The following is a 16,839-nucleotide window of genomic DNA, read 5'->3' on the forward strand; positions in this document are numbered from 1 at the left end:
CCGCTGTGCAGGTCTGTATTTGTTTCAGTCTGTCTTTTGAGACAGACAGATATTCACACATATTGATGCTTTCAATGTCTTTTTCTTCTTCATTTGTGATGGGTAAGTAAGCTCTGCTTAGGGCATCTGCAATCAGTAAATCCTTTCCTGGACAGTAACAAATGTTAAAATCATATTTCTGAAGCCTTAACAGCATACGCTGCAGTCTTTTTGGGGCATTCAGTAGTGGCTTCTTTGTAATACTTTCTAAAGGCTTGTGATCTGAATGCACCACCACTTGTCGACCGTAGGTGTACTGGTGAAATTTCTCTAACCCAAATACTACCGCTAGTAGTTCCTTCTCGATTTGAGCATATCCTTGCTCTGTTAGAGTTAACGCTCTGCTTGCATATGTGATTGGCTGTTTATCCTGCATTAGTGTGGCTCCAAGGCCAGTTTCTGAGGCATCACATTGTACTACCACTGCTTGATCTGGATCAAAATATTTTAGCGTTGCTGCGTCTGCAATAGCATTTTTCACTGACTGAAAAGCAGTTTCATGGCTTTCTGTCCATTCCCAGAGTACGTCTTTGTGAGTTAGCTGTCTCAGTGGCTCACACATGTCTGATAAATGCTTGCAAAATATGGAAAGATAATTCACCATGCCCAGGAATCGTTGTACTCCACGTATATCTGTAGGTGTAGGCATGTCCTGTATTGCCCTCACCTTCTCTGGATCGACTTTAACACCATTTGAGGTAAGAAGATGTCCAATATATGGTACTTCTGTCATTTTTAGTTTGAATTTTTCCAGGTTCAGTTTGATTTGTTTTTTTCTACATCTGTCTAAGAATTGTATCATCTTTTTATCGTGATCCTTTGTTGCGGATTCTAGATCATCACCTTCCCCAACTATTAGTATATCATCTGCTATTATTTTTACTCCAGACAGTCCTTCCAAAGCTTGCATCAATTTTTGTTGGAACACTTCTGGAGCCGGGCTTACTCCCATTGGCATTCTCAGCCACTTATAGCGTCCAAATGGGGAAGAAAATGCTGTTAATAAACTTGATTCTTTATCCAGTTCCACGTGCCAGAACCCATTTTTCACATCACATACCGAAAATATTTTAGCCTTTGATAGATCTGGTAGAATATCTTCTATTGTTGGCATTGGATAGTGATTTCTTTTAAGGGCCTTGTTCAGTGGCATAGGATCAATGCATATTCTTAACTTGCCTGATGGTTTTTTCACTATCACCAAACTGCTTATCCAGTCTGTGCTTTCTTGTACTGGTGCTATCATACCTCTGCTGTGCAAATCCTGCAGTTCCTCTTTAAGCGGTTGCATTAAGGCTACAGGTACTCTTTTTGTAGGCAGTCTGGTAGGCTGTATTGTATGATCAATTTCTAGTTTGTATTTCCCTTCCAGGCACCCATCACCTTCAAATAAATCAGCATACTCTGTTTTTATGTGGTGAAAATCCAAAATGTATTCTGCCTTTTGTTTAGGATTTTGAGTATTCTCAGAAACTTCCAGAGCCATGATGTTATGGGACTGCACCTTTATTAAGTCCATCGCCTGAACTGCTTTAACTCCCAGCAAAGGAATGTGATCGTCCTCCTGCAACACAGTAAACTCCACTCTGTAGCTCTTTCTGTTACGTGGATTTCTTAATTTTAGCTTGCATGTTCCCATGGGTTTCAGAACACTTTTGTTGTACATGACCAGTACCTTATCAGTGGGCTCAATGGGAACCTGTTTGTCAAGCAGAGTAAATGGAATGACATTGCAGCTTGCTCCACAATCCAGCTGAAATCTTATGGGCTGTTCGTCCACCATAAATATGGCAAAGAGCTGCTTTGCATCATTGGCTACTGGCTGTTTGACTACATTGACGTTCTCTGTTGCAGACTGCAGCTGCAGCCATGTGATGCCCTCTGTGCTGTCCTCGTCTGTGTCCTGGGTCACTGTGCTGTCCTCGTCTGTGTCCTGGGTCACTGTGTGGACTTGTCTGTACTGTTTGCTGGTTTTGAATCTGCACACAGCTGAAAAGTGGTTCATCTTGCCACATGTCCTGCAGGACTCCCCATACGCTGGACATTTCTCTTTGTCTCTTTCATGTCTTTTGCCACAGTATTTACACTGGACTGAGCTCACAGGGAGCCTGGACCTTGCTCTGCCTTTCACAGATACTGCATGTACTGAGGCATCACTGGTGCCCTCCATCATCTTCAGCCTGTCTTTAGTCAGCTCAGCAGCCCTGCAGATTTGTATACATTTCTCCAAAGCCAGCTCTTCCTCCCTCAGTAATCTTTCTCTGAGGCGAGAGTCTCTGATGCCACACACTATCCTGTCTCGACTACTGCAACTCCCTCCTCACTGGCCTGCCTCGCCGCTGGCTATCCCCTCTTCAGTCCATCCTGAACATGGCTGCCAGACTCATCCACCTTTCCAACCGCTCTGTCTCCGCCACCCCCCTCTGCCAATCCCTCCACTGGCTTCCGATTGCGCAACGGATCAAATTCAAAATCCTAACGCTGACGTACAAAGCTGTCCACCATACTGCCCCGTACTACATCTCTGACCTAATATCCAAGTACCGCCCAACACGCACACTCCGCTCCTCACAAGACCTCCTTCTCTCTAGTTCCCTGGTCTCCTCCTCCCATGCCCGCCTCCAGGACTTCTCCAGGCTGTCACCCATCCTCTGGAACTCCCTGCCCCAACCCATCAGATTATCACCTACTCTCCTCTCCTTTAGGCGCACCCTGAAAACCCATCTCTTCAGGGAAGCCTACCCCACCCCCTGCTAACTTGCCGACCTCCTCCACTCTTCCTACCACTCCATCCCCCACAGCTATCTCCTCCTGTGCCACCACCCCCTCCCTCCTAGATTGTAAGCTCGAAAGAGCAGGGCCCTTGATCCCCTCATGTTTTGCATTGTATTGGTATTGTTCTGTCACATGTTCTGTCTCCCTTTGTAATGTACAGCGCTGAGTGAACTATTGGCGCTTTATAAATACTGTATAATAATAATAATAATAATATTTGCCTATTGGCTGAATCCGTACATTTTCATTGCTCTGGAGAACAGGCAGATCTTTTGCAGATTTATTATAATAGAAAGCTTGCCTATCTTGATTCTTCGTTAGTTTGGCTTTAACATTGCCCACAAGCTTTGGCTTTAGTAGTTGACCTGCAGTTGGTAGGAGAGTCCTTGTACGTCTACTCATAAGCCGCTGTGCTGGACTGGTGTCTAGGCCTTGTGTGGGTGTGTTTCTGTGGTCCAGTATAGACAGGTATATCTCTGTACCTGCCTGTTTTGCCTTTTGCATGAGTCTTTTGGCTGTTTTTACTGCTGACTCAGTTTTACCATTACTCTGTGGATATCCAGGAGATGATGTCTGGTGCTCAAATTCCCACCTCTCCCTGAATTTTTTGAATTCTTCCGATGTAAATTGAGCGGCGTTGTCAGAGAACACAATATCCGGAATGCCATATCTGGCAAAATGGGCCTTGAGTTTTTTAATTACTGTTTTGGCCCTTGTGTCCTGTAAGTAGTCTATCTCCCAGAAGTTGGAAAAATAGTCCACAGTTACCAGATATTCCTTGTCGTTCCACGTGAACAGATCTGTTCCTACCTTTGACCATGGTCTGTTTGGAATTGTATGTGGTTGCAATGTCTCTTTCGGTTGCTTATCATTGCACGATGCACATATTTCACACTGTGCTATCAAGTATTCTCGTGCACGACGTAGACATCCTTCTACACCTAAGTGAGTCGAGTGCAATCTTTATATAATGCCTCTTCTAAGGGATGTTGGTATGACAGCTCTTTCTCCTTTAAAGATGATTCCATGCTGCACAGAGAGTTCATCTCTTATATGAAAAAATGGAGAAACCTCCATTGGAGCATGCTGTTTGTGTTTTGGCCATCCCTTCAAGATGACAGTCTTTAGGATCTGTAGACTTTTATCTTCCGCTGTGCAGGTCTGTATTTGTTTCAGTCTGTCTTTTGAGACAGACAGATATTCACACATATTGATGCTTTCAATGTCTTTTTCTTCTTCATTTGTGATGGGTAAGTAAGCTCTGCTTAGGGCATCTGCAATCAGTAAATCCTTTCCTGGACAGTAACAAATGTTAAAATCATATTTCTGAAGCCTTAACAGCATACGCTGCAGTCTTTTTGGGGCATTCAGTAGTGGCTTCTTTGTAATACTTTCTAAAGGCTTGTGATCTGAATGCACCACCACTTGTCGACCGTAGGTGTACTGGTGAAATTTCTCTAACCCAAATACTACCGCTAGTAGTTCCTTCTCGATTTGAGCATATCCTTGCTCTGTTAGAGTTAACGCTCTGCTTGCATATGTGATTGGCTGTTTATCCTGCATTAGTGTGGCTCCAAGGCCAGTTTCTGAGGCATCACATTGTACTACCACTGCTTGATCTGGATCAAAATATTTTAGCGTTGCTGCGTCTGCAATAGCATTTTTCACTGACTGAAAAGCAGTTTCATGGCTTTCTGTCCATTCCCAGAGTACGTCTTTGTGAGTTAGCTGTCTCAGTGGCTCACACATGTCTGATAAATGCTTGCAAAATATGGAAAGATAATTCACCATGCCCAGGAATCGTTGTACTCCACGTATATCTGTAGGTGTAGGCATGTCCTGTATTGCCCTCACCTTCTCTGGATCGACTTTAACACCATTTGAGGTAAGAAGATGTCCAATATATGGTACTTCTGTCATTTTTAGTTTGAATTTTTCCAGGTTCAGTTTGATTTGTTTTTTTCTACATCTGTCTAAGAATTGTATCATCTTTTTATCGTGATCCTTTGTTGCGGATTCTAGATCATCACCTTCCCCAACTATTAGTATATCATCTGCTATTATTTTTACTCCAGACAGTCCTTCCAAAGCTTGCATCAATTTTTGTTGGAACACTTCTGGAGCCGGGCTTACTCCCATTGGCATTCTCAGCCACTTATAGCGTCCAAATGGGGAAGAAAATGCTGTTAATAAACTTGATTCTTTATCCAGTTCCACGTGCCAGAACCCATTTTTCACATCACATACCGAAAATATTTTAGCCTTTGATAGATCTGGTAGAATATCTTCTATTGTTGGCATTGGATAGTGATTTCTTTTAAGGGCCTTGTTCAGTGGCATAGGATCAATGCATATTCTTAACTTGCCTGATGGTTTTTTCACTATCACCAAACTGCTTATCCAGTCTGTGCTTTCTTGTACTGGTGCTATCATACCTCTGCTGTGCAAATCCTGCAGTTCCTCTTTAAGCGGTTGCATTAAGGCTACAGGTACTCTTTTTGTAGGCAGTCTGGTAGGCTGTATTGTATGATCAATTTCTAGTTTGTATTTCCCTTCCAGGCACCCATCACCTTCAAATAAATCAGCATACTCTGTTTTTATGTGGTGAAAATCCAAAATGTATTCTGCCTTTTGTTTAGGATTTTGAGTATTCTCAGAAACTTCCAGAGCCATGATGTTATGGGACTGCACCTTTATTAAGTCCATCGCCTGAACTGCTTTAACTCCCAGCAAAGGAATGTGATCGTCCTCCTGCAACACAGTAAACTCCACTCTGTAGCTCTTTCTGTTACGTGGATTTCTTAATTTTAGCTTGCATGTTCCCATGGGTTTCAGAACACTTTTGTTGTACATGACCAGTACCTTATCAGTGGGCTCAATGGGAACCTGTTTGTCAAGCAGAGTAAATGGAATGACATTGCAGCTTGCTCCACAATCCAGCTGAAATCTTATGGGCTGTTCGTCCACCATAAATATGGCAAAGAGCTGCTTTGCATCATTGGCTACTGGCTGTTTGACTACATTGACGTTCTCTGTTGCAGACTGCAGCTGCAGCCATGTGATGCCCTCTGTGCTGTCCTCGTCTGTGTCCTGGGTCACTGTGCTGTCCTCGTCTGTGTCCTGGGTCACTGTGTGGACTTGTCTGTACTGTTTGCTGGTTTTGAATCTGCACACAGCTGAAAAGTGGTTCATCTTGCCACATGTCCTGCAGGACTCCCCATACGCTGGACATTTCTCTTTGTCTCTTTCATGTCTTTTGCCACAGTATTTACACTGGACTGAGCTCACAGGGAGCCTGGACCTTGCTCTGCCTTTCACAGATACTGCATGTACTGAGGCATCACTGGTGCCCTCCATCATCTTCAGCCTGTCTTTAGTCAGCTCAGCAGCCCTGCAGATTTGTATACATTTCTCCAAAGCCAGCTCTTCCTCCCTCAGTAATCTTTCTCTGAGGCGAGAGTCTCTGATGCCACACACTATCCTGTCTCGGATAAGGGAGTCCCTGATGTCCCCAAATCCACAGGTTGCAGCCAGTCTCCTCAGCTCTGTCACATATCTGTCCACACTGTCCCCAATCTCCTGATTCCTTGAGAAGAACTTGTATCTCTCCACCGTCTCATTCTTTTTGGGGTCACAGTGCTTATCATATGCTTGCAGTATGTCTGTCAGTGCCATGCTGTCTGTGAGCAGGGTCTCGGCTAGTTCTCTGCCTTTTTCCCCAATCAAGTAATAAAACAGCTTTACTTCCCTCTGCTCATCTCTGGGTGCCACTGTCAGGTCCACATACATAGTAAACGCTTCCTTCCAGTGTCTCCATGTCTGTGAGAGATTGGAAGAAGTGACATCCAGTCTCTGAGGGGGTTTCAGGCCACTCTCCATAGTGCAGTCTGATAGGGACTCTGTACTTACAGTTGCTGATTCTCTGTACAGTTCTAGTGTCACACAATCTGTATTTGTAGACAGAAGACTTGCTATTCAGAGGTTCAGTGCCCAGCTGCCACCATGTTCTGTTAGTAGATCCTGCTCAGATGCTCACACACTGTACTTAGTAGGAGACATTTATTAGGTGCTCCTAGCTGCCATTATACATGTGTCTGCACAAGAACTACAACCAAAGAGTGGGAATAACACAGTTGTACCAGTATCTAAGTAGTGAGACCCCTAGAGGCCATACACAGTATATAACATATTGCTACATAGTGGGAGATCAGCTCCATTACTGTGTTAGGGGCGTGCAGTGAGCACAATCTCAGCACAGGAACCTTGGCCACCCCTGGACACATATATGTGACATATGGGCATTGAAGTCCACCCTCTTCACCACCGCACATATGAGTTACATGGACAGCCAGAGGTTAAGGTGGTTTTTGGTGGTTTTTAAGCGATGCATTTGGTTGTAAACAGCTCCAGAAGGTTGTAGAATCTCTTTTCAACAGCACTTCATTTTTTCACATTCCTCTCACAGAGAGATAAAAACAGACAGCGAAAAAAGGAAAAAAAATCAAAAAGATGGTACACAAAGAATGATCATATGCAAAAAGAAAAAGTACAAAAAATGACAAATATTCAGTAAATGAAAAAAAAAACAAAACTACCCCAAATACACCAAAAAACCCCACATCCTCTAAAAAAGGACTTTGTAAACAAACAAAGGGCAGATTAACTGCCCCTCAGACTTTATTGAGGCACGACTGTGGCCAATGGAAGAAAATGTGCCGATATCAGTAAAAGTAGGCATTTTCTCAGGTTTGGTGGTCAGTGGGAATAAAAAAAAAATACATAGTGCCTGTGGTCAGTAGGGCCAATGCCTAAGCATTGGTGTCAGTGAAGGAATGGTGCCCCATCATTGGTGTTAGTGGGAAGAATAGTGCCCCAACATTGGTATCAGTAGAAAGAATAGTGCCACATCATTGGTGTCAGTAGAAGAAATGGTGCCCCATCATTGGTGTCAGTGGGAGGAATAGTGCCCTATCAATGTGTCAGTGGGAGGAATGGTGTCCCATCATTGGTGTCAGTGGAGGAATGGTGCCCTATCAATGGTGTCAGTGGGGGAATGGTGCCCTATCAATGGTATCAGTGGGAGGAATGGTGCCCCATCATTGGGGTCAGTGGGAGGAATAGTGTCCCATCATTGGTGTCAGTGGGAGGAATAGTGCCCCATCATTGATGTCAGTGGGAGGAAAAGTGTCCCATCACTGGTGTCAGTGGGAGGAATAGTGGCCTAACAATGTGTCAGTGGGAGGAATGGCGTCCCATCATTGGTGTCAGTGGAGGAATGGTGCCCAATCAATGGTATCAGTGACGGGAATGGTGCCCCATCATTGGTGTCAGTGGGAGGAATGGTGTCCCATCATTGGTGTCAGTAGGAGGAATGGTGCCCTATCAATGGTATCAGTGGGAGGAATAGTGCCCCATCATTGATGTCAGTGGAAAAAATGGTGCACCATCGTTGGTGTCAGTGAGAGGATTAGTTACCCACTGTTGGTGTCAGTGAGAGGATTAGTTACCCATTGTTGGTGTCAGTGAGAGGATTAGTTACCCACTGTTGATGTCTGTGGAAGGAATATTGCCTTGTACCAGTGGGAAGAACAGTGCCCTAAGGGTCGCATTCAGTCCATGGGCAACTGCTCTAAATAAAGAAAAGTGTCAATTTTTTTTTTTTAAAGCAATTTTTACTAAACAGCTCAATGAGGAAACTTTAAGGGAAGTTGCTAATTTTGCAGCAGTTTTGCCAAAATCACTCTCCTCATCTTTATATTTAGTGTTCGAGTGTCTGTGGGTAAGGTATACTAAGACAACTCTTTCCCCAGCCAAGCAGATAAATAGAATGCAGTCGATTTTTCTAAGCACCACTTTTCCTAAATATCTCGCAATTCATCTTGTTATCAGCATATGCAAAGAAGCACATTTGGCTTCTCTTTTTACTCCCATATTTCTTTAAAACATCCTAAGCTTCAGCCACAGTAGGAGATCAAATAGAGCCCGATTTAAAAGCAACTGGTAAAAACATGCTTCTCTATTAATATTTAATTCCCTTTGATTAATCTAGGCTAAACCCTCAAGCATTTTTGTGTATTTACTGTGGATGTTAAAATAACATATTTTCAGCCGGTATGCTTTTTCCTGATAATTTATGTATACTCAAGAGGTGGGCACATGCATGATCCATTTATCAAAGTGTCTGGGCCAAAGAAACCGCCTCAGACAGTCTGTGGTGTGTCATAGCCACCGAATGGATTTGAACCGACTTAAATCTTTAACACCGTAGGAGAATGAAAATTGGAATCAGGCAACAGAAACTGTCTGAGACTAGTGTATCTGATTGATGTGAATAAATAAGGTACCTTAAGCCCGGGTCCACACTGATGCGGTGCGGCACATTGCATGTGATTCGCACAGAAACCGCACCGCATTCCTTACATAGTTACATAGTTAGTCTGGCTGAAAAAAGACAAAAGTCCATTCAGTTCAACCATAGAGAAAAAAAAAAGTTATAATCCTTTACCCACCACAGTTGATCCAGAGGAAGGCAAAAAAAACCAGCAAAGCATGATCCAATTTGCTCCTGCTGGGGAAAAAATTCCTTCCTGATCCCCCGAGAGGCGTTCGGATATTCCCTGGATCAACTTTACCTCTCAATGTTAGTACCCATTTATATTCTGTGTATTCAAGAAACAATCCAGGCCTTTTTTGAAGCAATCCACTGAGCTGGCCAGAACCAACTCTTGAGGGAGTCTATTCCACATTTTCACAGCTCTTACTGTGAAGAAACCTTTCCATGTTTGGAGATTAAATCTCTTTTCCTCCAAAGGTAAAGAGTGCCCCTTGTCCTCTGTGATGACCTCAGAGTGAATAGCTCTACACCGAGTTCACTATATGAACCACTGATGTATTTATACATGGAGATCATATCCCCCTTATGTATTATACATGGAGATCATATCCCCCCCTTATGTATTATACATGGAGATCATTTCCCCCCTTATGTATTATACATGGTGATCATATCCCCCTTATGTATTATACATGGAGATCATACCCCCCCTTATGTATTATACATGGAGATCATATCCCCCCTTATGTATTATACATGGAGATCATATCCACCCTTATGTATTATACATGGAGATCATATCCCCCTTATGTATTATACATGGAGATCATATCCCCCTTATGTATTATACATGGAGATCATATCCCCCCTTATGTATTATACATGGAGATCATATCCCCCCCCTTATGTATTATACATGGAGATCATATCCCCCCTTATGTATTATACATGGAGATCATATCCACACTTATGTATTATACATGGAGATCATATCCACCCTTATGTATTATACATGGAGATCATATCCCCCCTTATGTATTATACATGGTGATCATATCCCCTCTTATGTATTATACATGGTGATCATATCCCCTCTTATGTATTATACATGGAGATCATATCCCCCCTTATGTATTATACATGGTGATCATATCCCCCCTTATGTATTATACATGGAGATCATATCTCCCCTTATATATTATACATGGAGATCATATCTCCCCTTATGTATTATACATGGAGATCATATCCCCCCCCTTATGTATTATACATGGAGATCATATCCCCCTTATGTATTATACATGGAGATCATATCCCCTCTTATGTATTATACATGGAGATCATATCCCCCCCAGGGGCGGACTGGCAACTCATGGGGCCCCCGGTCAATAGGGGATCATGGGGCCCCTGTGTCCTTGCCCAAACTCAAAAAAGCTTATGGGGCCCCCTACTGACCTCGGGCAGTGCCCGAGTTTTCCAAATGGTCAGTCCGCCCCTGATCCCCCCTTAATCTCCTCTTCTCAAGAGAGAATACATTCAGTTCCTCTAATTTTTCCTCATAGCTCATAATCATTCCTGTGCAAATCACATGCGATTTCTGTGCGGTGCAACTTGAGCCATACAGTTTGTATGGCTCAAATCTCACCGCATCTTAACCAAAAAAGTACAGGACCCTTTTTTAGTCCACACCAGAATTGGATCGCTTGGGTGAACACACCCATGCAATCCTATTCTGCACATCGCATCGCGTTTTGCAAACTGATTTCGGGGTGTCATTAACTTAAAATTCACACCCACAGTGGTTCGTATGAACGGGGTGCGATTGTGATGCGGTGGGGAAATCGCACAGAAACCACTGCGAATTCTGCACTGCATCAGTGTGAACCCAGGCTGAGCCTTATCTATCAGACTGGAAACAAGGCCCCATGTACACTGGGTAATTGCCCAGCTCTCCTGAACACCTATTTCCTGGCAGGAGAAAAGCAGCGTCAAAAACGCGCCTAAAATCATGTTTTTGTACACGCGTTTAGGCGCGTCTGATTTCATTTCATTGGCCAGAATAATAATTTTTTCTGGTCATTGAAATGAATTAACACTCAAGCGCTAAATGCACCTAGCATTAACGTGCGTTTAGACGCGTTTAGGCGCATCAATTTTTTTTCTGCTCCTGGACGTGCTGGTAGTGAGGGTTTTTTTCTGCCTCTAAACACCTGTAGATGCCTATGTGTACGAATAGGCTGACATTGAGGGGCGTTAAGAAGCAGAAAAAAAGTCAAGCGCTCCTAAAAGTGGCATTTGTAATGCCCAGGGTGCATGAGGCCCAGGAGCGGACGGACCATTTGGACACTTGGGCGCTGCCCGAGGGCCCGGGGTCATTAGGGGCCCCATGAGATGCCCCTGGTACCTTTTTCATAGGCTTTTTTGAGTTTAGACAAGGACACAGGGGCCCCATGATCCCCTATTGCCCGGGGGCCCCATGAGCTGTCAGTCCGCCCCTGATGAGGCCTAAAGAGAATTTGTGCTGGTTTTGTATATACTTAATTCAATGAATACAGTCAGGACTAAAGCTAGTAGATGTTCGAACGAACATTCGCACAAACATTTGTATGAAAATTCTCAATACATTCGACTACTTGAAGAATGTCATTCAAAACGACTTCAAAATTTAATTTGCTTTTAATAATCAGTTTTGGAAAAAATGGAACTGAGCGAAAAACACATACACTGTTAGAAATGTGTTCATTCGAGAAAAATGTTCCATCCTGCCCCTTTGGTCTTTCTCATCATAGTGGTAGAAAGCGAACTAATGATTAGAAAATTGAAGAAACATTCCAATCCTGTATCTGTATTTCAATCCAGCAGGCAGAGCTTCAGGTTCTTTTTCCACATTCTATCCAGGCTATCGTTACTTTGATGGGAAAAGAAAATCTTGTTTACAGAGCTCAATAGGTTAACCTACACCTTACTCACATCTCTATAAGTTTCTGGAGTGGTTCCTCCTCTTTTCCTCTACCTGCTCTGTTCGGACAGCCCTAAAGCTTGCCAAACACTAATACATTTTGGAAAAAAAAAAAAAATTCCCCACATTTTATCCAGGCTAGCCTTACCTACTTTGCTGAAATCTTGTTTATAGAGTTCAATAGCTCAACCTGCAATTCATATACAGTTCTATAAGTTGCAGGAGTGACTGCTTCCCTTTCCCTCCCTGTTTGCTCTCTTCAAACCTAAGCAATCACTCAAAATGCTGACCCATCAGGCCGCATGTTACAGGGCGTAGTGGCCCTATGGCAGTGGTTCTCAACCTTCCTAATGCCGCGACCCTTTAATACAGTTCCTCATGTTGTGGTGACCCCCAATCCTAAAATTATTTACCCAGTAATTATAATTCACGAAGTGTCGTTTTACCTCCAATACTGCTGCTTTCAACACAGTAGCTGCTTTTAACAGAGTAGCTGCTTTCAGCACAGCAGCTACTTTCTACACAGTAGCTGCTCTTTACACATCGGAAATATGTGTTTTCCGATGGTCTTAGGCGACCCCTGTGAAAGGATCATTTGACCCCCAAAGGGGTCACGACCCACAGGTTGAGAACAACTGCCCTATGGGGTATGGTCCCATTCACTTGACCTTCACGTTCTGAAGTGTTACAGCTTGCCAAGCACGACATGCCATTTAATTTTTGCTACCACTGCAAAGCAAAGTAGTGCAACCGCAGCATGAGTACAGCCCTGAGCAATGAGCACAACCCTGTGCAATTGCATTGCTTTGTTTAGTTGGGTGGTAAAACCACAGCTTAACTACCTGCTTTTACCACCTGTGTGAACGAGCCCTAAGACTGGAATATAGCTTGATAAATGAGGGCTATTAAATCTGAGTGTGTGGCAGTTAGTGTACAATTAGGATTAAATTTGTAGAAGCAAGGGCAAGAACATACAGAACTTTTGCCATAAGACTCCACTTCCCGGGTGCCCAATATGCAGCCTGGGCCGCTATCTGCAGCCTGCGGGCTATTGGGCACCATATGGGCAATAGAGTAGCTGTGGGGTGCCAGATGCTGGAATGCTGTTTGTGTTCCAGCACCCAGCACTGAAAGAGACTGAAATGAGGGCTGAGTTATCTCCACCTACAGCACAAGTCCTGTCCTGGGAAGAGAGCGGTGCAGAAACATGTGATAGGTAAGTGACCTCCAACGGGGGGTTAACACTTCCAGTGCCATGACCACCAATACGGGGGGGGGGTGTAGCAGGGTTGACACTTTCAGTGCCTTGACCACAAATACGGGGGGGGGGGGGAAGGTGGTGTGGCAGGGTTAACACTTTCAGTGCCATGACCACCAATTGGGGGAGGAGCGTTAACACCTTCACTGCCATGACCACCAGTACAGGGGGGATGGGGGTTAGCACTTTCAACGCCATAACATCAACACCTTCAGTGCCATGACAGTCTGTACGGGGGGGGGGGGGGGGGAAGGTGGTGTGGCAGGGTTAACACTTTCAGTGCCATGTCCACCAATTGGGGGAGGAGCGTTAACACTTTCACTGCCATGACCACCAGTACATGGGGATGGAGGTTAACACTTTCAATGCCATAACATCAACACCTTCACTGCCATGACCATCTGTACAGGAGGGGGGGCATGCACATTTTCACTTCCTTGGCCACCAATACAGGGAGGGAAAGGGGTTAACATTTTCATTGCCATGACCACACCACTGCCATGCGGGGGTGGGGGTTAATGTTCACCACCACTGCCCACCAGTAAAGGGGGTAAATTTCGCTGCCACTGACCACCAATGCAGGAAGGGGGTGGTTAAATTTCACGGCTGGGGGTAGGGTTAATAATACTGACACTGTTGAAGGCAATTAATGCAGTCACTGACACCAATGTTGAAGGTTATTATTGCAGTCACTGACACCAATGTTGAAGGTTATTATTGCGGTCATTGACACCAATGTAGGGGGTTATTTTTGCAGTCATTGACACCAATGCTGGGAGTTATTGCACTCCAACATATTCAATGTGCATTGTGTGACACTGCAAAAAATGCAACAGGACCAAAATCTTTGGCTGTCGAAGTGAGAAAATGCGTCATTATTGTGTGGCCCCCTGGAAACAGTGTCAGTGTCCACACTTGAGGCCCTCTAATTTTTAAGTTGACCACCACTGATCTACCTGCTACTTGTTCTGACTGTACAATGATTTTACTTCCCCGGGAAACATTACATTGGTTTGTACAGTCACAGTCTGTTTAGATCAAATTTGAAACCATCCAAATCATTCATGCATTGTTACATAAGGTCTTATTCAGTTTTTCTGATTGAATGGATCTTCTGCGACCCATCACAAATAGAGGTTTCTCCAAGCTAAGATTGTACACTCCGGTGGAAATGTATTTTACCAGCATTAGTCATCATTTATGAACTTATTAGGGAATATAAATTTCTTTCTTTACTTAAAGTGGACTTTCATCTGAAAACGAGTTCAGCTCATTCTCTTTTCGCTTCCAAAGAACCAAATTGCAGCTTTTTTGTTTCGGGGACCAAATACCTTTCTTTGACAATACCTGCTCCCACCTCCTCAGTCCTTCTCTAGCTGAGGATAACATTGCTTCAGACCTCCCCATTAACTCCTTTGTGCCTGGGATAACATCCCTCACCCCAGGGGGCTACACTACTAGTTTCCCTGGGCCCCTCAATCTTGCAGCAGTGGGTAGCTGGCTGTGAGTCATCAAGAAGGGACATCTGGTTCCTGAAGCCAATATGGCGGTGCCGAAGATCTGAAGCCCTAAGATCACTTTAAAGCGGAACAAAAATCTCTCAATTAACATGAACTATTTTTAATTCTTATGCTGCTAGCCTTAGTATATAGAGAGGAAAGTATCATTTTCTTTTCACTTGTCTTTAGTTGCTTCCTGGTTCTGGCCTAGGCCAAAATGACATCATACATCACAGACATTTTTTTTTCTTTCAAGTGGAGGAAGAGAGGAAAGGCTTTCTCAGCTAAGCGCACCCTCCTGCCTGCATGCCTGAGCTAAGGGCAGATGGATTGAAGGAAGTAAATTCTACATGAATCATCTGCCCTACCTCAACATGGGTGCAGCTAGAAATGCTGAGGGGGAGTTCAAAGTGATTTCTCAACTAAATAAAGCATAAAGACATGGATGGATGGGGGAGTTTGTCCTGAATATTAAAAATTAAATAGAATTTTCAGTTTGTGGTGCTCAGATATAGTTAAGTTCCACTTTAAGGACCCATTCACACCAGATGCAGTCGGATGCATTTTTGACTGTATTCTGCGTAGACAGTCCAAAATCCATTTTATCCTATGGGCATAGTTCACATCAGTAGAGTGCAGTGCAGTGAAATAAGGTACAGCATGCTGCATTTTCTGCACTACAAAAACACACCAAAATGCAGTGCAGTGCACATAAAAACCCAAAGAAAGAAGGAAGTGACAGGGCAAATGTATATGGAAAAACACGCATCAACGGCATGTAAACGTGCATCAAATGCATGCAAATGTACAAACGTGCAATTTCTGGTGTGATTGGGCCTTATGTCAATATTGATTGGTCTTCTTTATTAAAGGGGTAATTAAGTCTGCCTAATTTTTTTTTTTTTTTTGTGGGGCCCCCAGGTGGGTTATGCCATAATTTGCTAGTATGTTGTGCATATTAGCACATTATGGCAAACTTACCTCCCAAAGAAACCCTCCAGCGCTGCAGTGTAATCAGCTCAATGGGTCCACAGCACTTTCATCTTCACACAGTCTTCCTTCCAGGTTCCGTGCTATTGGTCACTTGAATAGCCATGTGACATCATCGCTGCAGCACAGATCAGAAGCTGTAAACCTACACTGAGCTACGCATGCATGGCTCATTATACATGATGGCAGTAGGAAGCTTATATTTATATAGCGCTGTCAATTTACACAGCGCTTTACACATATATATTGTACATTCACATCAGTCCCTAACCCTGAAGGGGCATACAATCTAAGGTCCCTAACTCACATTCATACATACACATACAAGGGCCAATTTAGACAGGATCCAATTAACCTACCAGCATGTCTTTGGCGTGTGGGAGGAAATTGGAGTACCTGCAGGAAACCCACGCAGGCACAGGAACAACATGCAAACTCCAGGCATGTGGTGCCGTGGTTGGGATTCGAACCAATGACTCTAGTACTGCCAAGTGGAAGTGCTAACCATTTAGCCACTGTGCTGCCCATATTTAGCCACTGTGCTTATATACCAGAAGAAACTAACAGAGTCCTGTCTGTCAGCAATTTTTCAAAAAAATCAGTTTACTACTTCTATAACTTGGTCCACTTTAGCCCTCATGCACACTTGATGTTTTTACAGCGGCTGTTTTTGGCTTTTTATGTTTTTTTCTACAGCCAGTAAACCCCCCAGCATGTTATCCTATGTGTCCATACACACATAGACTATAATCAACGGTTTTTGGCTGGGATGTTTTTTTGGCTGGAAAAAAACCCAGGACTAGTGGGTTTCTAGGGGTGTTTTGTAGCTGTAAAAACCCTCTAATGCTGAAAAACATGGCAAAACATGGTAAAACACCGCAAACCTGTGTTTTTGTACTATTTTTGACCCCCCCCCCCCCCAATTTTTTTTGTAAAAAAAAAAAGCTAAAAAACGCTTCAAAATGTGGGAAAATGCAGCAAAACG

At 43.7% G+C, this 16,839-nt stretch overlaps 1 protein-coding gene across 1 annotated transcript in view; it reads left to right on the forward strand.

The window, feature by feature from the left end:
• The window catches only part of KCNJ6 (potassium inwardly rectifying channel subfamily J member 6), a 354,451-nt gene that overhangs the window by 287,410 nt on the left and 50,202 nt on the right, over positions 1-16,839 (forward strand). The window lies entirely within an intron of this gene.

Source organism: Staurois parvus, unplaced genomic scaffold (genome assembly GCF_062004578.1).
Source record: "Staurois parvus isolate SC_StPar_1 unplaced genomic scaffold, SC_StPar_1.0 ptg000195l, whole genome shotgun sequence".
Classification (NCBI taxonomy): Eukaryota; Metazoa; Chordata; class Amphibia; order Anura; family Ranidae; genus Staurois; species Staurois parvus.